Source organism: Musca autumnalis, unplaced genomic scaffold, assembly GCF_047663935.1.
Source record: "Musca autumnalis isolate F117 unplaced genomic scaffold, ASM4766393v1 scaffold_2, whole genome shotgun sequence".
In the NCBI taxonomy this organism is placed as follows: domain Eukaryota; kingdom Metazoa; phylum Arthropoda; class Insecta; order Diptera; family Muscidae; genus Musca; species Musca autumnalis.
Window position 1 is genome coordinate 1,102,011 of NW_027411755.1, and position 24,055 is coordinate 1,126,065.

A 24,055-nucleotide genomic window follows, 5' to 3' on the forward strand; every position below is an offset into this window, starting at 1 on the left:
TGGCGGACGTGCTTTTCAACTATTAAACCGCCTTAAGTGGCAAAGACAAAAGCCACAATTGACTTTTTACTTTGATTAAATTTCATTACACACTGTTAATTATTAAACTAAAAATTTAACATTAGTTCCAATTTCACTATAAAGGTTGTTATTGTTTTTTGTTGATTCTTCTACTGAGCCTCCCTAAGTGTCCCACACATACTATTCATATTATGACATGACATCGGGAAGTAAATTCAATAGTCCATGATAATGGTGCGTACCTAGCTATGTGTTTGTCTCTTTCTGGGTCTTCAGCCATGTGGAAATATTCCTTCTTCCATTACTGTTAGCCATTGAATCAAAACAGAAAATACTATTGATGGGACAGACAAAATTGTTGGTTATCCAACATCACCATAATTTTCACTTTTCATATAAATATGTACAGTTAACTGCAATAAGCAAAAGAGGAACTTTAGCTGTCAACAATCTCCACCCACCCACCACACAAAACAAAAGTTGGACATTTAGAGTGCACTCGTGTGAGTGTTGTCTTTAGCAATGGCAAAAAATCTTATGGACTTCGTTTTGAGAGTCTAATATCCAGAGGGCGGAATGCAAATGATATGTGCATTGATTTGAATGTTGATTTAAACTAGAAAAAGAAAAACGGCAGTAATAAAATATCAGAAGAAGGGGATGAAAGAATGAAGGTAATAATATGAAAAATTCATGAGATAGACAAACCGCTTTGGATTTACCGTTGTTATTTTTAGGATTGAGATGAGAATTTGAGTTCAATAGTTTGTTTTTGCATAGGAATTATAGATGTATTGTTTTCGTTAAAAACAAAAAGTCTCATCTACATTAGTCTCTAAAAATAGGTTTCGGGACGAAAGTACGAACCTTGGCTTCCTACGGAATGTGAAAACGCTAGATTCTGTCCACAGTTGAAATTGAATTTTATTTTTACAAATTAACCATTGGCATATACTTTGTGGTGTATGTAGATACACAGAAAAAATATTTCAAGAATTTTTACATATTTTCGTTCGTGATGTAGTTTTTTCATACTGTACAGGTACCTCATATAAGATACATGTGCAGTTTCTTATTTCCATCCGAAAGCCACTATTTTTCAAAAATATGCCACCGTGGTGCAATGGTATGCACACCCGCCTTGCACGCAGAAGGTCAGTGGTTCGATTCCCCGGCCAGGCAACATCAAAAATTTTTCAACGGTGGTAAAATACCCCTCAGTAATGTTGGCGACATTTCCAGTGTATATCAGCCTTGAAAAACTTCTCTACAAGTGGTGTCTTAAGGCAAGCCGTTCGGACTCGGCGATAAACAGTAGGTCCCATATCATTGAGCTAATATGAATCGGGGTGCACTCATTGATATGAGAGAAGTCTCCCTTGTCCCGTATGGGATGTTGTGGAACAATGTTTTGTTTTTGTTATGTAAGAATTTCATTAGATGCAAAATCACTTTCATATTTTTCCCTATATTCCACAATTTGCTCTCATATTTCCTCTCTTGTTTGGTAAATGCTCTCAACTTTGTTCTCGTTTTCTTTTGAATGGTCTCGTCGTCTCGCCATCGTTTGGACAATGTATCAACAAACCACATCACAACCCCCACCATGGTCTCACCTTCTCATTGAGACTATATCAACAAACCACACCACAACAACATACCCAAACTACCAATGTAGGTCCCAACAACTTTGTTGTTAGATAACTGACAAACCAAACAACTACAGTGCGTTTGGTGTCGAAAAAACAAAGTGTTTGGCTGTATAGTTCGCAACTACAAATTTTTAATTTCTTTAATATAAAGGCAACATCTAATATCTCAACCTAGTGCTAAAAGACTCAACATGCATGTTCATATGGTTCGTATTGTTCTGGTATGTTCACAAGACGATAAGAACTACAGTGAAAATCCATTAGAAGAAACGGTAAATCAAAATAATTCAAAATAAAAGCATTAATTAGTAAAAAGCAGCAAAATTTGTCTCTGGTTTGGTTGGTGGTGTGTGGTAGTTCTTAGTCAATAATAACAAAACCAACAACTCGCCAAAATTGTTTTTATTCAATCCCTCAGAAAAAAACCGTATTTTTATTTTGCTTTATGAAATGCGTTCATGAAATGCAGAAATTTGAACTTTGGCAAGACTTTATGAACACTATTCCTGAAATGCAGTAATTATTTTTTTCTGTGTATTGACCCGCATAATGTTTGATGTGACAAGCTCAAACCAAATACATATTTTGCTTTATTTACAATTATGTTGCTTTTAGAGGTCACGTTTTGTTCTTAATTTTATATTTTCAGTGCATGTATTGCATGTTTTTATCCTCAAAATGGTGGTTTTATATCCGTCCATCTGCTTGTATGCCTGGAAAGTGTCCATAGTAACTCTGGAACGGAGTAATCGATTTGGTCCAAACTTTGTACATTAATCAAGTTTGAACATATCGGTTCAATCTTACAGGCACCATCCCCACAAAAACTAGAAATGTCGAATAAGTGCAGTTTGAGGCCTGTGCGATAATAGTTTTGAAATGTTTATCGAAGGTAGTTCTTGCTGTCCTGATTAGAATTATATAACGCAAGTTCATACTTCTAAAAAATCACCAACAAATAACTCACTGCTGAGCTCAATAAATCTCGAATTAAGTACTAATGTTGTTCAAACTTTGTACATTACAATATTTTCTCCAAACTTACATAAATTTTGAAGATGGTCTATATAAGTCCACTCCTTCAAGTCCCTCATAAATGTCGCCCTGTGGTGTTAAGATGTGGATGGTTCAGGACCAGACCGCCGAGACCGCTAGCAACCGGTAGGACATGTAACAGATGGTACCCAATTAGTTTTTAAATAAGGAAATAAGATTTCATTTACTTAGCTGCTGTTGACATGCCTGTCAATCTTTACGGCCACTTTCCCCCACACAAAAGATCAATGTTTTATGCAGATCAAGGTCGAAATCTAATTCGTTCGAACCACTAACTAACCACCACTGTTTCTGCTTATAGAGAAGTTTTTGTTTTGTTTTTGCTCGGCCTGGAAAACGATCCCGGGCAAGGCGGAAGTTCTAACCATTGCACCACGGTGATAAATAAAAATATCTACACCCCTGTTTGATAGTAATTCCGAATGGCCTTAGTGAAACTGGCAAATAGTCGTTTTATTTGTTCTAATCTAATATAATCTTGCAATAATGTGTTAATTTTTGTCGAAAGTACTTTAGCAAACGAAAGAAAACAAAGAAATGCAAATTTCATGCTGCACTCTCAGAAAAGTTCCTCACCACAGCGCCCATTCAATGGTATTTTGATACTGGAATTTTTCTAAATTAATTAGCAAATTGCAATACAAAAAAAAGAAGAAGAGGAAAAATTGTTTGCTCTCCGCCTAACATACAGCAAACACACGGCTGACTGTCTTTTTGTTTGTTTTTGTTTCGGATTTGTTGTCATCATTAAGTTTAACAATCTGTGACATTCCCGTGTTTGCAATCACATAAATCTTCCAACAATGCTGAGGACGGTTCGCCAGACAGTTTATTTAAGCAGGGAGCTAGGGAGAAACTGTAGCCGCAGCAGCTGCTGCAGAGGCGGCGATAAGCCCAACCAACCGACTACCAAAGCTAGGGAAATCCATGAAGAATTGCAGAGGCGTTGTACATGCAACACGGCGAAACGAACAAACAAACAGCGATGTTAGGCCACTAATAAAAACAAAATAGATGTAAGACAAATCTTAAATAACAAGGCGACACAACGTGAAAACAAAGCTGTGGCGGACAAACAAGAAAATCGTTACGAATATTAGTAGCAAGTACTGCTTGAATCTGCAGCAGAGCATAACTTACTTATCATCAAGATTTTCCTTCACATGTAGAAATGACACTTGCGATGATGATGACGGCAATGACAATTGCAATGTTTTGTATAGTTTGTATAACACACATATGTACATGATATATGTACATATGTGTATATTAGGGTTATGACTTTTTGTTTTCTAAAAATTATTTCCTGTAAAAAAGGGTACACACAAACCACTTTGAAATTTTCTTCTTTGAAGAAATACTAAAAAATGAAAAAAAATTCCATAAAATTTTTTTCCGGTTGCACGAATGGATGACCTTTTGCATATTAATAACTAAAATAACTTTTTTCCATTTAAATGTTGAAAAAGGTCACGCACAAACCACTATTAATTGATGTGATATATGGAATGAAGTTATATATGATATAAAATTATATATATTTAATGATATGGCGATGAAATTGGTTAGAAACTAAAGCTTATGTCATTTTGGTTATGTAGTGTGGCTTTAAAGCTTGTTTTGAGTTGTATATTTGCTTATATTGACTCCCAAAAATTTTTTCTAAAAGCTCATATATAAAAATCACCTTATAATTAAGTTGTAAAAAATCCACAAACCTAGTGTATAAATTTTCGGTATTCATTAAATATTTTTGCTGTTTTAGAAATGGTAATACCATTTAGACTGGCTAAAACAATTTCTATTCATTATAATGTATAATTACATATTTTGGTTTGTGTTCACAAAGTTTTTGAAACGCATTTCATTTATGTTGGCGTACATTTAAATCTGTTATATGCATCCGCAAATCGCGAACGTTAGACATTGCACATGTAAAGTGTTATCGCCCCATTTGTGGACCAAAAATATTCATTGATTGTTATTATTCATTTATAAATTTATTCATTTGTGTCCTTTAGGGACATCGCCGCAGTATTGAGTATGTATGTATATGCAAGATTATTATTGTGCAGACGACATTTATGGATCAAACACATCCACATATTAGTTTCGTATTTTTATACATATATTCGATTTTACTTCCTTACAAAGCCTTTTTAATAGAAAGAATTAACTTGGTCTTACAAATGTACCTGTATGTATTCCAAGAACGTTCTCTTTTACTTCCCGTACAAGGTCATATTGAGCGACTAACCGTTGAAATAATTGGACCACTTAAATTCGGATTTAGATTTTATTAATGGAGTTACATCGACTAAATTATCGCCAAATTTTGCGGAAAGATTTAAGGGAAGCTATCAAGCTTTTAAAATCAATGCCCAAGTGGTCCACCGCAGAGTGTGAAAGCTAGTACCCGGCAAAAATACTAATTAAAAACCCCCTATTAACCCATTATTTTAACAAGGGCATGTCGCGCAAAATACGTTGTTCTTTTTTGTTCACTTATATAAGTAGTTACTAAAAGTCATTACTACTTTTCTAAATACTTATTTCGCGCGACATGCCCTTCTTAAAAGAATGGCTTAGTAGGGCGTTTTGTAGCAAGTATTTTTGCTGGGAAACACAGCTTTGGAGCAATGGATGATAATGTCCACATGAGAAACGCCATCAACAAAGGGAGTGAGGAATAATTGCCAATATACTGTACTTTAAACTACACATATTTAATGTTCTTGTTCAAATTCATTGGCGAATGATAAAACATCTTGGAATGCTGAGTTTAAAGATTGAGGAGATGTCATAAATATGCATTACAATTTTAACAGTTAATAAAAGACAAACTAATTGTTCCATTTCAAAGAAAGCCAAACTAAACTATTTTAAAAATCACATACATATCTCTGCACGTGCGACAAAGATTAAATTATATTGAATTATTTATTTATTTTTTTCTTCTGAATAAAACCCATAGCTCAGTACTGCTAGCAAATATTGTTATGCTATGAAAAAAAAACTTCTCTTGAAACGAATTGTGTTACTCTGCTATTTTCAGAAATATGCGAAAATGTGAAATACACAGGGGACAGACCGGGACAGTTTGTAAATATTTATAAAATACGTCAATTGGCCCTAGAGGTGGGTGCATGGATGAATGGTGCTGGTTTTCTCCAAATAAAAGAAAAATACTTTTTTCATTACAAAGTTTATTTATTTGACAGGTAATGTGGTCCATTGTATTTCCAATCGATCAATGACAGCAAATTGCGAATATGTGCAACTACAGATATTTCGTTGACGTTTTTAATTGAATTTATTCACATCAATCACGGTACACTTTCAGCAGATTTTCATGGCAAATTCACTATACTATGTTTTGTTCCTTATTGGTTGATTGTTTGCGTATTTCACGTCATTGTCATCATCATCAAAATCAATATGATGGCAATAAATAAATAAGTAACCAACCTACCAACAACCAACCAACAAAAGATAAACATACATTTATAAATATATAATTCACTCAATACATATGCACATAGGTACTTCTCGGCATTTAGATACCGTTAGAGAGCAGGATAATTGGAATCCAGAAGATGAAATGCTATACATTTGAGAAATTTATAAATTTTGTTGCTTTCTTTGCAAATAATAATTTAACATTGGATGGTTGTTTGTGAAATATTTATGTATGTTAGATGCAGGGTTTCTGAGTCGTCGTTATTGGGTAATTTTGTTGGAGTCGGAGTCGAAAAATATCTCTACTCCTACTCCGTGCAAGTTTTTTTCAATATTTTTTAGGTTGAGTCAATGACAGTTGCACTGGTTTTCATTTAAGCTGTGAGTATTTACATACTCGTACGAATGAAACATCACAACGTGTATGCTGTTGCTACTTTTTGATGTAAGATACCGCAGTAACAATGTATGTACTAGAGATCTGTAGTTGAGTATTACATTGGAAGAATGTTATTCCTAAACAACACCTTAGGACCATACCTGTGTTCAACATGTAGTGAAAAAAAAATGAAAATTGTGCATATTTCATTAATTTAGACTTCTATAGATAATTACCCCCGGAGTCGACTACGGAGTCGGAGTCATAAAAGAATTGATTTCGGAGTTGCAGTCGATCCAAAAATGGCTCGGGTCCCGAACCCTGGTTAGATGTATCCATTTCAAGTCTCGTTTCTTTGGTATTGGTTGGCGTATTTCTTGACTAATTAACATACACTGTATCTGACAGTTTTTGAATAGAAAATGTCTAATTATAAATATTGGTTTAAAAACATAAAATATAGACCTTTAAATGGCATTTGTTGCTGGTTAAGTAATAAATGTAATAATAAAAGTAATAATATGTAATAAATGCAAAAATAGTTTTTATTAATAAAACCATTCTATTCGCACATCAACTTAACTTTTTATCGTCGAGTCCGAGAAATGTCTCGGTTATAGTATGATACCGTTTATAGTGAACTTTTACATACTTAGGAAATGTAAGCCAACATTACGCTGAGGGGCTTAGCTACCGTTGAATACTGCGGTGTTGTCTTAATGACTGAACTAGGCGTTCCGTGTGCACGGTGGGCCTATTACGCCCACGTTATTTATTAAAACTTCTTAACTACTTTGGCTTCTCGTTTTACGTATTTTATTTAAATAGATCGAATACTAACTAAATCTGTACACATTTTTCCATATGTCGTGGAACATGATAATCATTTATGGTCTTTAAATAAATATTGATCCATTGTCAATTGTGAGAGTGTGTGTTCCTATTCATGTGATTTTATTATTTCATGTGAATGATTTAGAAAGTTTGCATAAACTTTTGACATGCTTTAACTTTTTTCAATCAATGTTGTCACTTGATTATAATTTACCTTTGTGTTGTTCAAACAAAATCATTTATTAGAGATGAAAAATTGTTCACATAAGGTATAGACTTTTAGGTTCAAAAACATACAAAAGTGCATTTTAACCTTCCACCATAACAGCTGGCTCCTAAATCAAATTTTCCTAGCCTATATAGGGTTCTTTTGTGCTGAAATTAATTATTTTTTCCAACTAATGTCATAAAAGATCAATTGTAACGGTATATATATGCAAAAATTCTCTAAGTTCGGTTGTATGGGGTCTAACGAAAAGGTTAAATAACGGGTTCACTATGTTCAGTCGTTTTGGGCGGTTTCTGAAAATACTTAAGAATTATGCCAAAATACTTTAGAATTATTTAATTTTGCACTAACAATGCAAATTTGCAAGTTATAATCAGGGATGCCAGATAAGTTTGGTCGAAAATCGGCACTTTTCGGGTGCCAAAATCGGCAAAAATTTTTCAAAATCGGCAAAAAATCGGCAAATTAAACCAAGGCAATAATTCAAAATATGTATGAAAATAAATGGTTTTACCATATGCATCTGTAGTATATATTTATGAGTACGTGCATATATGAGATCAATATATTTTCAATTCAGTCAATCTAAACAAAACTTATGCTAACGAGGGTATATAAACTTTCATACGGGCAAAATGTGCCTCATCGAAATAATGGTTTTAGACCCCATGTATGTTTGGACGAAATGTGTTTCAGACAATTTGGAGTCGCCCGTCTGCCTGTCTGGCTGACTGGTACGCACGATAACTCTCGAACGGATGAGCCGATTTTTTTCCAAAGTTTGGCTTTTGTAATATTTTGTCCAAAGTTCGAAGGTGGGCATTATCGGTCAACTCCTTTAGGTACCTCTCCCACAAAAGTTCGAAAATGTTCGGAAAATTTGTGCGTACGAAGGGAGTAACCTATTTGGTCCATACTTTGCACATCGTGAAATGAGGTTCCAATACGCACTCAATCGGTCCACTCCTTCGGGAACCTTCCACACAAAATTTCGGATAAGTTCAGTTTAGGGCCTGCTCTCGAATCGCTTTGGTTTCTGTTGCAACAATTTGTATACGCTGCCTCCATTATGACGGTAAAAGCTTTTTCAGGGGCATGTCCATACTTCATGAGAATATATCCCGAGAGGTGTAAAAACCCCTATGGCACCAAATGTAGTGGCTGTAGAGCACGATAATTCTCGAACTGATCAACCGATTCCGAACTGATCAACCGGTTATACAATGACCCACTGAAATGACTAGTGGACGCGATATCTATCGAAAAGATATAACTCCCATGTTAAGTACCACCTCAACAAAACTTTTGAATTTAAATTTTAATCCACATTTTTCGGCAAGTTCAAATGTCTAAAAATGGCCACAAAATTCTGAAAAGACCTTAAAAACATTCGATCTGTCCGAAAAAGAAAGTTTCAATTCACATAGGCTGAGGGTATACCTCTGTCAGCAAAGCCGACTGAAACTTTCTTACTAGTTGTATTGGAATTTTGAAATTTGGTTTACAATTAAATTCAATTTCTGTAATAAATATTTTGTAATAAATATTTGTAACAAATCATTTTTAATGACAACATTATAACAGTTAGACTTATTTAATTTTGAAATTTTGGTTTACAATTAAATTCAATTTCTGTAATAAATATTTTGTAATAAATATTTGTAACAAATCATTTTTAATGACAACATTATAACAGACTTATTTAATTTTAAGTTAAATAATCGATTTCGGCACTTGTTTTTATTTAAATTTACTTGACTAGAAACTCATTCCACATTTGCTGAAGAATGTGGCAAGACTAAAATATGTTTAATAAATTTGGACAAAATAGGGAATAATGGTTCAGAATTTGCACGCACACTGTTTTCCAAAACTCTACGTTTTTATCTTTAAACAAATTTCTGAAATTTAAACGTGAAAGTTCGCGTGATACTTGCTTTTCGTTTATTTTTATAAAGCATGCGTATTCCTTTATAATGTCGAAAAATGAATCTTCTGTGCCATTTATTATAAAACTTTGATTTACTGAAGCTAGGCACTTAGGTTTATTTTCTAAATTAAACCGCTTCAAAATCTGACAAAAAAAAAGTTCAATGTAAAAGTTTGTGCAGTTTTTAATCATTTCCACTAACCCACTTTTCGACAATTTCGTTTTTTGAACAATTCCGTTGGCGTATATACTGAAGTACACGTTTTGGTAATCAAGAAAATTCAAACTGTTTTTATAATATGTTAAAAAATTTTATTATTATTAATCAAACTACTCTTGACGATATAGTTGTCTTTGTTATTGTACCAAATTAGTTCTAGCAACCACAATTTTCATACAAAACGGAAATTTTATGTGAACAAGTTGCCTTAACAAAAAATCGGCATTTTAGGGGTAAAAATCGGCAAATCGGCATTTCTATTTTTTTGGACTAAAAATCGGCAAAATGCCGATAAATCGGCAAATCTGGCATCACTGGTTATAATAATATAATAATAATTGTTCCACAGGCATTCCAGATGGGTCAAGGTAGACTTCTCTCTCTCTCTCTCTTTGCAAGTTAACAAGTAAAAAAGTATCAGACCGCTTTGCCGACAGAGATATACCCTCAGCAGGCCGCACTGAGGGCGAAATTCAAATCTAGCGTCGCAAAAGTCCGAAAACTTACCTTATGTTATATGAACATAATAGCGTCTTATTCTAAACATTTAGCTGGACCAGAAAATAATAAACAATTTTGTATTTTATTGTTGTTGACGGTAATAGCGGCACTTACATTTGGAGTTTTTATTCGTGACTGCTAAATCGAATTTTCGGTATTTGTTTTCGTCGAAAAAATTTGTTGGAAAATTGAAAGTAAATAGTGCTCAATTTAATTTATTCCAACAGCTTGGAGGTGCAGCTTAAAAAAGAAATATTATTTACTGTTGTAAATGTTCCAACAAATAATCTCTAAATATTAGGACACAATTTTTCGATTTTAAGTATTTTATATAAAGTACAACAAATTTCATTCAGAGGCATTCGTGCCCGGATATTGTTTTTGTAAGGTACATACTCCGAGGTAATAACTCCGAAAATTTCGACTGCTTCTATTTGCTTCTCTTCATTTTGTCGCCGTTTTATTTTGAAGTAAAAAGGCGTTAAGTTCCGGTATCATTGTAGGCGGACTATACCAAAACGTGGACCTATAAGTCGGTCAGAAAACGTAGCCAAAAACATTAAAATACTTAAAATCGGGCAGCACCTATATGTGGGGGTACACCAAAAAGTGGATCTACGTTCTAGTTTTTTTTGTGGAGAATTTTTGAATCCCATATGTTAAAATACATTTAAATCAGTCAGAAAATGTAGCTAGACTATTATATAACGATACCATTATATGGGATCTACATCAAAATGTGAACCTATATAGACTATATTCAATAACATTAGACCTACGGTCATAAGAAACATATGTTCAAAATTCCAATCGTCTATCTTAACTAGTTAAAAAGTTATTAATTTTTCCCCGTAAGATTTGGATTTTGACCACAGTGGGCCGGGGCGATTTGTATGGAAGGAAAAATACCTTATTGGGACCTTCGCGTTTCTGAATCCTGGGATTATACTGAGCAAAAAAGTTCACTAGACCCTATGTCTATGATAAAAATCGATTTCATCCAATCTAGGTAAAAACTCATCAAAATGTGATACAGGGATACGAGGCTGTAAAAAAGTTAGTCCTAGTATATACCCTCGTTAGCAAAAATGCTGAGGGTATACAACTGTAATTCGTAGAGTTAACATACACTATACATGCGAATAAAAAACTAATGTTTAAAAAGTTTTGGGAAATGTGAATACCATGATCTGTCTATAATATTTTTATTAATTATCTAACAAGATTTATTCTGTAGATAAAATCTTAATAAAATATATTCTCGTATCTCATTCATTCCTATTTTCATAACTGCCTCAAACTCGTATCTTAATACCTGAGCAGTGCTAACTGGCAATCAATGTCCAGGCGAAGGGGCGGTAACTAGGATCTTGAAAATTTGGGTCTTGGGTCGTAGATGGTCGATTTGGCTATGTTTTTGAAAACTCGTAGAAGAAGGGTTACGAAAAGTACTTAACTGTACTAAAATTGTTACCATTTGTGTGACTTACTGGTAATCAACGTCAAGGCGAAACGGCTAAATTGAAGTGTAGGTGTGTTCGTAAGAGGAAAGTACTAAAATGCGCAACAAACTGCACCTTTCGTATTAGGCGAAGGAGTAGAGCCAGAATTCTGGCCGGAAATTGGTTCACGGACGGAGTGCAAGATTGTTGTATTAAAGGGTTTTTGGAAATAGGAACAATAAGTTTACCACAAGTACTAAAAGGTGTTATGCTAATATCGGTTGAGATAATTTGTTTATGTAAGGGGGTGAATTGGAAATGTATACAAATATAAACGAAAAATACTAAACGGTACTCAATTAAGTACTATTTGGAATTGAGTGGACGAATAAAAGTGGAATACATACATCTGTTTCCACAATACCCCCGGACATACTTCTTTTCACCTAGCCCGAACGGCGTGTCGTACGACACCACATTTTAGTGAAGTTTTTCATGGCAGAAATACTGAGAAAATGTATGCCGACATTACACTGGCCACCGCCGGAAATGTGGATGTTCTGGTCAGGAATTGACCATTTAAGTGCAAGGTGGACGTGCTTATCACTGCAGCGCGGAGGTGCCCAATGCCTTTGCAATAGTTACCATAAAAGCAGGCTGTCTTTATGGTGGTAAGTGGTACATAAAAATGGAATAGTTGTATTTATTATCTACGTCACTGATTTTGTGTATGGTTGAGGTACTACGAACAAAATAACCATATTCTGATAATGCAGCGTGATAGAAGACCTAAAAAGAGGAGACACTTGTCTCGGCGTTTGTCGCTATCACATGCACTTTTGCTGTTATGGGCCCCCAATGATTAGATTTGATTAACTGTCTCAAACTCGTATCTCAATAAATGCGTCTCATGCTTAAACTAAAAAAAGATTAGCATATTATTCCTACTAATATGCATAGATGTACTTAATTCCCTAATAATTGTCTTTAACAGTTTTACCCAAACACCGATGTATCAAAATATAAATCGTTTTTTGTCTCTCCAGAAAAGTTGTATTTTTTAAGATACGAGGTTGAGGAAGTGAGCCATCGATATGCGATTTACTTAATTACTCCGTGAACAAATAACAACTTTAAGAGCACATTGTTTACAGTGAAATAAATATAAATATCGAAATAAGAAAGCCAACATTAATGATTATTGTCAAAAAATTGACTTTGGCTATGAATATCATTTTGAAACGTGATTTTCGCTCACATACATGACATATTGGTCAAAAAACTTCTTTACGAAAAATTGTCGAATACGAAAAATCAAAAAACCAATACAGTGGTTCTTCCCAGTGAGGGTCCCCTGGCACTCTCCTGCGTACTTCCAAATAACTATATATTAGTCCATATTAGGGTGGGGCGATTTGAACACCACATGCGCCAGGATTTTCTGGTTATTGGGATTGTACTGAGCAAAAAAGTCTACCAGACCATATGTCTACAGTGAAAATCGAGCCCCCGGATTTTGACTTGAAGTTTTTTTTAAAGGTTTTTTGGCATATATGTAACAGCCAAACCACTGAGATTTTCGATCCAACACAAAGACAAAAATTGTAGCCAAGACAATGATTAAGAACTCTCTAGTACATAGCAAAAGCATTGGAACGCTCCTTCAGGCAGTTATGGCCACGAGAATGTGCACATTTTTCGGAAAATATCGATAAATTACACTGTGCTACAAAATTTGACTCAAAGTCAGTGGGTGGAAATTTCCTTTTGGAGATGAAAGCCCTTGGTGAGTGTACTAAGAACGCAAAAGGAAATTTTCAGGATAGGTCAAGTTTCTGAGATATGGTTTGGCCAAAATATCCTTGAAAAAAATTTCAAGTCAAAATCCGGGGGCTCGATTTTCACCGTAGACATATGGTCTAGTGGACTTTTTTGCTCAGTACAATCCCAAGAATCAGAAACTCCAGGCGCCCACTATCACTTTTTTCCTTCCATACAAATCGCCCCGGCCTAGTCCATATATATCCATATAGTCCTGTGTGTCCTAATGGGTTTATATTCCTGAGAACTAATATACAATTTCCTTGTGTTGTAGATTTATGTAGTGTCTTGCCTTCGCTTCTTTTGTTTCAGACAGTTTTACTCCATAAATAATGCATCAACCATTCCTACAAGCTTTCCAAGTACCCTCTCCCCTCGGCGTACTCTCTTATCGTCTTAGCTTTTAATGTCCATGCCTAAGTGAAAACTTTTTAATTTATGCAATTGTAACACTTCAGCAATAAGAAAAGAAAAGAAATGTGGAGTAGAAATAAGAAAAGAATTTGTTTTTAAAGAAAACACATACACAAACATATATCCGCATAATCTCAAGTGGTTATTTTTCTTTTCTTCTTCTTCTTCTTTAGAAAAACAGAACATTTTCACTTACAAATTTTCCACTTCTTGGCAAGAATTTTCCGCTGCTATTGTTTCAGATGTTAACTCCACTATTTTGCTGGTGTTCGTATTTGTTTTTTCTATGTTGCTGCTGTTGCCTTGGCAAGGTATGGTAAGTGAGTGAGTTTTTAACAAGAACTTGCGGATGTTATTATTAAAAACAAAAAGAATACATCTTCAAGTTGCTTAACATTTGTTTTATTTTTATGTTCTTTTTTTCTATTTCTTTAGTTGCGTTTGTTTTGCTACTTCTTGGGAAATGTTTTCTTTTTTTGCCTTCTGTGTGTGTGTTAAACAAACACAAAGTTTCCTCTGAAGTATGCCTCGATCATTGAGAACAACTTTTCCCGGGGGTTCCTCCGATTAAGTGGTTTGTTATATTTTCATTTCGAATACACAACCGTAAAATCGCACTCACACAAATCGACACTAACTTCTTCACTCATTCTTCACATGGATATAACAATTTTACCATTAACTATTTAACATTAATGGTTATAATCCACTTATGATGATGTTTTTGTTGTTGTTATTGCAGTTTTATTTTTATGTTGACGGTCGTCGTCGTCGTTACTGGCTTTTTGTTACAATTCTCATGGCTTTTGTTGTATTTCTTTTAAAGTATAAGCTCACGTTTATTTTAAATTATTCAATTCAATTACACTTCATTCAGAAATATTCTCACAGGTTTAATGATACCACCGAATACCAGGACACAGGGTCGTTTGCCATTCATCCACCATCAAAGTGATTCTGCAGTTGCATTTAGAGGTAATCATCAACATTAACATTTGCAAGTAACCGCAAAAAGAAGCTCATATTATTATTTCTATATTCTCTTGTTGTTGTTGTTTCATTTGTATTATTATGTAAACCACATTAACTCATTCACACACAAATAACAGACTCATTAACACAAGCATCATCACCTCGAAATTCTTAATTTTTTTTTATTTTTAATTTGTGCAACGAAAATAAGCCTCGTCTTATCACCAATATCTGATTCTCAAAACCACCAAATTAGAGCTTATTTTTGTGAACTTTTTTTTGTTTTCTTGTTCTTTTTTGTGGGTTGATTAAACCGCTTGCTGGTTTAAACTGGTTCCGTATTAAGCGTCTAAACACATTCGAACTCGCTTTAAAACTAAAAGTTTTTAGATGGCCCAGATGGTCGGCCTGGCGGTTGTTATGTTGCAACCACCATTATATTGCTGCCAACATGTTTGACCATGTTTGAAGCAATGGTTGGAAATTGGAATGTTGTATTATTGTTATGATTTGAATTTTAATGGAAAATAGTGGGGGTGAGTGGTGAGCAGCTATAGATGCGGACCATTAGCTGTTTTCAAGAGTATGATGGAATTGAAACAGAATCAAGTGAAGAATGCTTATGAACGCACTGCTAGGTGGAAAATTGGGGGAGGTAAGTGGCAGGTGCTGATAAATTTAATGCTTCCCTTTTAGCTTTCAAATAATTCTGATTTTTTATGTAAACTGCTTGCTTGTTTATATCATTGAGGCCTTTACATTGATTGTTGTTTAATTAAAACACTTCGAAATAATTTTAAAATGTAATAAGAAAATATGTATGTCCCATATTAGAAAATACAATGTTGTTGAAAAAATGTGCTATATACTTAAATGCTTCATATAAGCTCTGTTCCACAATTAAAAATTTACAACTTTAGTAACTTTTGCCAGTAAATAAAAATAAAGTACGGGAATATACCAATATTGCGTGTTCGCATACACAAAATCTGGTAAAAATCTTCAAAATTGTTACCAGATTGTTTATGTAAATGATAATTCTTTTGTTAATCATTTAAGTAAATAATTTATTGTGAACATAAAATTTCCCAGTTATTACAAAATCTTTGTCAAATTTGTTCTATCGGTTCTTCGAATTCATAGCATAAAATTCCCGTTTGTCCTTTTGTTTTTTTACTCATTGCGGTGATTTTGATACAGCTATACATGGACCAAAAAATCGTAAAAATTTACTGCTATGGAAATACGATGGGCGTGAGGCATGCATTAACGTTGACCGATAACTAAAAAATTCAAATTTCCGAGATCGGATCGAATGGCAAACATTTCATTATGAAAAAAATTTGGACCATTTATTTGTTTTCTTTTACTATTGGATGGATTTGAAAACGCAAAATAAATCAATTAGGAGACATTAAAAATGTAAGTTTCACATTAAAAGATAATGTCAAAAAGGCTCTTCTTGAAATTTAATACTCGATTTCTATTTTAAGTTAGCCGGAACGCTATAAATTCGTACATAAAATACAAGCTTTAACAAAAAAGACTTATAATTTTGGAATTATTTCCAATAACACAATAATTTGTATTTTAACAGTGTAGACTTCTTGAAAAAAACACTCTTTCATATTTGCTTGCGATGGTAAAGCAGATAATGAACAACTCCTCCCTACATCCACTCCGCATGCTTCATAGCAACCAACATCAGTTTTCCAATCCCCAGATTTGTTTTCAAACATGGAAGTCACATGTCAAAGCAAATAGTAAACATATGTTTTACAAACCTTGAAAAATGTAAAAGAAAATATGCAACAGGCATTAAGACCATCGAACAATGGTATCCAACGCGAAAGAATGTTTGAAGCCAACAACAACTTAATACCAGTTGCGAGGTAAATATAAACAATAACAGAAGACGACAGTATCGGGCGGAGAAATGATAACTGTTACTCTTAATAACACTATGCCACAAGACTTGAAAAAAAAACTATTCAGTGGATTTTTGTAATTTTTGTTTTAATTACACTGTGCAACGAAATGGGGGTGAAAGTCTGGGGCACGGAAAGTTCCTCTTGGGGAAGAAAGGCGTTGGTGAGAATATTAAGAATCCCGAAGGACAGATCCGCGGTGAGTCGAACTTCCGCATTATGGCGTGCTGAAGTTTTTGCTAGAGATCCTGTAAGGCGTCAGGAATTAGCGTTATATCTTTGTTCACTGTTGCTTTAGCTTGTTTCTGAGATGACATGTCTTCAGTCAATTCGAATGAGGATTATTTTCGTAGAGCACTTCGACCTTCTAACTCGCTTCCTTCACTGCCCTTTTCTTCCTTTATTTTTAGAGCCGCTATAAAAGTACCACAAGATGACGACAGCTTCGAAATTTTCTGCAAAAATGTCGCTCAGAAAATTTTAGGTACGGCTCTCATTGACAACTAATGGTTTTAGTCGCGTTTTTATTGTCATTTTTGACATTTACGCTTCTTTGCTCAGAAAAAACTGTGTTTGGTGTTTTTGTATGTTCTGTAACGAATATACAAAAAACAAAATATAGTCTTTTTCTGAACAAAAACAGGTTAAATGCACAAAACAACCACGAAAACGTGACAAAATCGATTAGTTGTCAATGAGAGCCGTACCTAGAATTTTCTGAGCGACATTTTTGCAGAACATTTCGAAGCTGAAAAACGTCATCTTGTGGTACTTTTATAGCGGCTCGTAAAATAAAGGACGAAAAGGACATTGAAGAAAGCGAGTTAGAAAGTCGAAGTGCTCTACGAAAAAAATCCTCATTCGATTCGACTGAAGACATGTCATCTCAGAAACAAGCTAAAGCAACAGTGAACAAAGATATAACGTTAATTCTTGACGGCTTACAGGGTCTCTTGCAAAAAATTCATCACACCATAATGCGGAAGTTCGTGTCACTGCGGATCTGTCCTTTGGGATTCTTAATATACTCACCAAGGGCTTTCATCTCCAAAAAGAAATATCTCTGCCCCAAAATTTGTGTTCACAGTGTTAGAAGGGTGAGTATGATTGTTATTAGAATCTGTCTAATGAACAGCAATCATACGCACAGGAGTAAAATATCAAAATTTTCACGACTGGTCACGACTACAAATTGTCTGCATATCGACAATATTGTTTATGATTCACTTGGAGACTTACCAAGGAAATATTTCAATATGATTTTATGTCCGTAAGGCTTCTACATGAGTCCATCACTGGTATTAGTTGAAATATTTCTCAAATTATTCTTTGGTCACCCCCACGAATTGTCATGAGTATTTTTATTGTTTTATTCAGAGACGGACTTTTTAACTATTAAAAATGAATTGGTTACTCCCAGTCATGCAGCCAAAAAAAAAAACATTTTCTTGGATTTCTTTTCCATGAAGACTACTAATATTTTTTGGTAGATCTTTTTCATCTAAAGGGCCAGATCTTTAGGTATTTTGGTTCGTTTGTTTAAAAATATTTCAAAGGTCATACAACAGTCCAACCCTGTGTACTGGCTTATGTTGCAACAACAAATGCATTAAACAATTTTAAAGGATTAGGAAATGTCAGTTCCGCCACGTTTATGTTTTCCAAAGAATATGATTGGTAGCTGCTTCCTTTTATTTGCTTTTAATAAAGTTGTAAATAGCCTAATGGAATTCTTCAACAACAATTACCTAGTGCCACCACTTCTTTGAAACCCAAGACACAACTTTATCTTTCACATTCGGTTATTGTTGCAGAACAAATTGCTTTTGGTTTCCAACTCTTTCTTAGGTTTTAATCAATATGAGTTTCTTCTCTCTGATGTCTGTTAATTGTTTTAAATTACTTAGCTTGAGTCGTACACTCACGTATGGGTAATTTGCAGTTAAAAGGCCAGAATGCGTCCCTCCATTTGCTACCTTAATGTATTATCACCACAAGAACACACACGCACCTAGTCATCGTTTGGCTGAGTGATTATTTCCTTGACTCTCCTTTGGGTTTTAAACGGAATTGTTGTTCTTTTCCATTTGTGGAGTTTGTCATTGTGTCTTTGCCGGTTTAGGTTTATAATTTTGATTCACATGTAACACGCCAGCCAGCCAGACTGTTAAGCTTTTAAACATGCGCAATAATTTTGATGTCGTTTGATGATGATGAGCAACAGCAACAACAACAGCGGAAGCAATTCCCTAAGTTTAAAACTTATGATATAAAAATATAACAACTACAACACGAGGCCTAGAACGCTTAAAACCTTTTACAGCCGTTGAGTGATCATTGAAAATGACAGTCATTGTTGTCGTTCTTTTTTACTGCAGCATCTAAAGAAAGAGTGACGTCCCCTTGATTTAATGTCATGTTTTTTTATTTTTTTCATTTGCAAATGACTTCGTTAACCGACAAGGTATTTAACTAATGTTCTAATTCATTCATTAGTATCACAAAAGGAATTTTCTTTTTCTTTTCCATTTCCATTTAATTGGAATGCCAGGGAAAAATTCACTTTTTGTTATTGGACTTCCTGTGACTTCATTGTTTGTCTGTACAGAGAATGGATATTTGAAATATTTGGCAATTTTTCTTTCAGCGTTTTCAATTACCAATGAGTATCAGATTTGTGTATTTATTAATCTACATATGTATGCACATGTTCATGTTTTTATATATGTATATGCTAATGATTACATTTGAAAGGAGGGGTGAGCATTTTCACTATTTATTTCCTGGTAATTATGGCCAAGTTAGAAAAGGTCAAGGACGGAATGGAAGAATTTCAAAAATCATTTTCCATATTTCGTCTCTGACAGTTATATAAGTTTGTTTAATTTAAACGACAGCTTCTACTTGTTAACATTTATCTTTACAAAGAGTTTCACAGTCTTCGTTGGCATAAAATTGTTTTTTTTTTCCTTTGCCACTTTGGCAAATTTCCTCAAATAAGTTTCACAGTTTACTCGGCAAGACATCAGTGAAAGTCATCACCACCATTAGCGTCATGCACTTGAGGTGATTTTCCATTTCAAGCAGTGATGAGGAAAATTCTATATAAATATGTATGTATATCGCAGTAAAGTTATTTTCTCCTTCTGGAAGCAAGAGATGAACAACTGGGAACTGCAAAGAGGATGATATACAGACAAAAGTTTATATTGTAAGATGCAACTACTTACGAAAACAATTTGCTTAAATATAAATATGAACAAGTTTAATATTAATTCGATTCAAATTATGCCAATATTTAAAGATGTAATCCATCATTTCCCAAAGTTTCCTCAGCGTATTATATACATATTCATTCCACACATTTAATTGTATGATCAGGGGAAACAACATATCCTTTATCTTCACCGGCATGTGCAGCGAGGAGTTACATGCACATACATGCCAATGTGAAGACGAAGTTTTTGAAACAATGTATGAAAGTATTAATAAATGCAATAGAAGCAACTATTAAAAGCAATTGAGAAGCAATGTCTACACATGTTACCAATAAAACAGCTTGAAACACTTTCTAAGAAATCAACACATATTCAAGCGGAAACTGAAGGACAAGACACTCAAGAGTTAGTTGAATAACATTATTTTAGGTTAACGGGGAGTTTCTACTTTTCATTAGGTACTTGTGACGTATGATATATATTAATTGGTGACATTTCACACACTTACGTTGTCCATAAGGACTGTTGACAACTACACGCAGAAAGTAAATTTCTGATACTAAAAAAATTATTGCGATTAGTCAATAAAAAACAAGTAAGAAAGTATCAGTCAGAGATATACCCTCAGCCTGTGCAAATTGAAACACTTTTTTCACAAAAAACTTATGTATTTAGGGGGTTTCAAAATTTTGGTCGTATGAACCGACAAAAATGTTGATTAGGATTAAAGTTCAAAAATTTTGCGGAAAAGGTACTTAAAGAATGGACCGGCATAGACCATGGGGGTGCCATAGGGGGTTTTTACACCCTTCGGGCTGTTTTCTCAAGAAGTATGGACTTGCCCCTGAAACAACTTTACCATCGTAATTGAGGCAGCGAATGCAAGTTGCTTCAACAAAAATCGTCTGCCACAACAACAACATCCTAATACACCTGAAGATCGGCTTTACCACCCGTGAAACGTAGTGTAATGGTTGGATGCGTGGGACTTCGGTAAACTCCTAATTTTTCAATGTATCTCTAAAGGCCTTACAGCTCAACTCGAAAGAGAATTAATTAAATATCACTATAAATGGCCTTCGCCTTAATAAGGCAAAAATGAAAAAAATCGAAGTGATTCAATAGCAGGTCTTAAAGTGAACTTATCCGAAATTTTGTGTGGGAGGTACCGGATGGAGTGGACAAATATTCCATATTCGAACCTGATCTATATCTGGTAGACATTATGAGAATGTGTAAAGTATGGACCAAATCGGTCACTCCCATCAAGAGTTATCGTGCGCACAATTTTTCCGAACATTTTTGAACTTTTGTGGGGTATGTACCTGAAGGAGTGGACCGATATGGCTTGACTACGAACATAAACTAAGTTTGGAAACAATATTATGATGGCCAAATTTTGGCCGGAATCGGCATTTCCGTTCGAGAATTATCTTGCGCTTCCACCCATAAACATGGTGTCATAGGGTTTGTTTTTCAACTTACAGGCTATTTTTTCAGGAAGAATGGACTTGCCCCTGAGGAAACTTGTACCTTCGTATAGGGGACAGTGAATACAACAAGTTACAACAAAAACCATGGCGATTCGAGAGCAGGTCCTAAACTGAACTTTTCCGAAATTATGTGTGGGAGGTACTCGAAGGAGTTTACTGATTGAGTCTATATTGGAACCTCATCTAAGTCTGATAGAAATTTCATAATGTGCAAAGTATGGACCAAATCGGTTACTCCCTTCAAGAGTTATCGTACGCACAAATTTTCCGAACATTTTCAAACTTTTGTGGGGGAGGTACCGGAAGGAGTGGACCGATATAATCCATCTTTGAACTTTAACTAAGTTTGGACAAAATATTACGAAAGCCAAATTTTGGACCGAATCGGCAGATCCGTTCGAGAGTTATCTTGCGCTCCAACCACTACACACGGTGTCAGAGGGTTTTTTGTAACTTTCAGGCTATTTTCTCAGAAAGTATGGACTTGCCCCTAATGAAACTACAGCGTCGTATAGAGGACAGCGAATCCAACTTGCGTAAACAAAAATCAAAGCGATTTGGGACCAGGTCCTAAACTGAACTTTTCCGAAATTTTGTGTGGGAGGTACCCGAAGGAGTGGACCGATTGAGTCTATATTGGAACCTCATCTAAGTTTGGTAGAAATTACACGATGTGCAAAGTATGGACCAAATCGGTTATTCCCTACAAGAGTTATCGTGCGCACAAGTTTTGCGACAATTTTTGAAATTTGTGGGGGAGGTACCTGAAGGAGTGGACCTATATGGCCCATCTTCGAACTTAAATCGAATCTGGACAAAATATTTCGATACCCAAAATGTGAACCGAATCGATTGATCCGTTCGAGAGTTATCGTGCGCACCAGCCAGCCAGACAGACAGACGGACAGACAGACAGACGGATGGACATTGCTAGATCGACTCAAAATTGTCTGAAACGGATATCGTACAAACATACTTGGGGTCTAAAACCATTATTTCGATGAGGCACATTTTTGGTCGTATCAAAGTGTAAATACCCTCTTTAGCCTAAAGGCTGAGGGTATAATAAAATTAAATGTGTTCTGCAAAATTTAAATTCAAACTTTGAATTTGGATTTCGAGAATGGTGCCCCTGGACTTATAAACACTTTGAATGTTTCTTTACTTACTTGGCTAAAATTGGCAAATGCTTTTATATAAATTTTATGTTTTTTGAAGTAAGGGAACACTTTTCGGGTAAAAAGAGGTAAAAACTGGAAGACTCAGGCACGTAAGGGAACAGAGCTGCTTATAACCGACACCATGATGAGGAGTTTCAACACAACCGAAACATGTAATTTAACTCCGTAACATGTAACATGTAATTTTTTATTCATTTAACACCGATTAAACGTGAAAATCTTTAGGATCCGGGATTAAAATTCGTTCGACCAAATTTCAATGGTCAAAAATAATGTACAAATGAATTATTTTAGAACAGTATCAATTTTTTAACATCACATTAAATTCAAAATTAGCTCTTATTTAAAAATATTTGCAAGAAAGCCTATTTTTTTGATCGAAAATACATTTATGAGAAATAATGTTATTCCATTAACCGGAACCGGCATGATCATCTTTGCATCACAAAACTTTGTTATTGTGATACGATTGTCAAATTTGAGATGCAAAAAACTACATTTTGTAGTTTATATATCATTTATAAAATTTATTTATTACTCTACAAATGTCTTACTCTCCATTTTTTAAATTTATACAAGAAACCTCCTTGTGTCCTTGAATTTGAAAGCTATTCTACATCTTAATATCATCTCCATTTTAAATATTAAACAAGCGAGTATATTAAATTAGAGATTAATGGGTTATGTAGGATGATAATGTGATAAAATACGAAATCGTATTTTTGTGACCTCAAAGATAGCTTGTGCTGTAAGCATAGCATCTCTGGCAACAGAAAACTTAAATCAACCAACGCACGATGGGGCCAATAGCAGGTTTTCGAGGCAAAAAGTCAATTTTTGAAGTGAACAATTTGAAAAAAATAATAACGGATTTCGATTGCCAACACTCTGAATCACTAAAAATAAAAAATAAATCAATCTGGTAACATCACATAGCGATATACTGATCTGTCAATGGTGACATATTTTCTTATGCATCATTTTCCGACATCCATTATAAATAAGTAGTGAAAGCATTTTAGTCGCCAAAAAGAACATTTCAACATTTTTATATTTTTTAAACATGGAAAGCTCTTCAAAGGGTATGTAAAATAAGATAGTGCTAACAAATAATGAAAATGTTATGTGTGGTAAATATATTTTTGAGTTAAGATGTTATGTCTTTTTTGGAGTATTTTGCTTTGTTATCCATGCGTTCTCTGGATTATAACTTTTGAGATCTAGGTAGATCTAGGATGTTATATATATGTGGTGAAAGGTATTAATGTGTACTATCATTTTGTGAAAAAATTAGCTGCGCCTATC

General features: G+C 34.5%; 1 protein-coding gene and 1 long non-coding RNA gene across 2 annotated transcripts in view; one reads left to right on the forward strand and one right to left on the reverse strand.

Moving 5' to 3' along the window:
- The window catches only part of LOC141393500 (uncharacterized), a 118,813-nt gene extending 103,503 nt beyond the window's left edge, over positions 1-15,310 (reverse strand). Inside the window, exon 1 of the mRNA XM_073966520.1 lies at positions 14,155-15,310. The gene's annotated coding sequence lies outside the window, so the exon portion shown is untranslated. The remainder of the gene's footprint in view (positions 1-14,154) is intronic.
- The window catches only part of LOC141393501 (uncharacterized), a 590,028-nt gene that overhangs the window by 140,661 nt on the left and 425,312 nt on the right, over positions 1-24,055 (forward strand). The gene's annotated exons all lie outside the window — the stretch shown is intronic.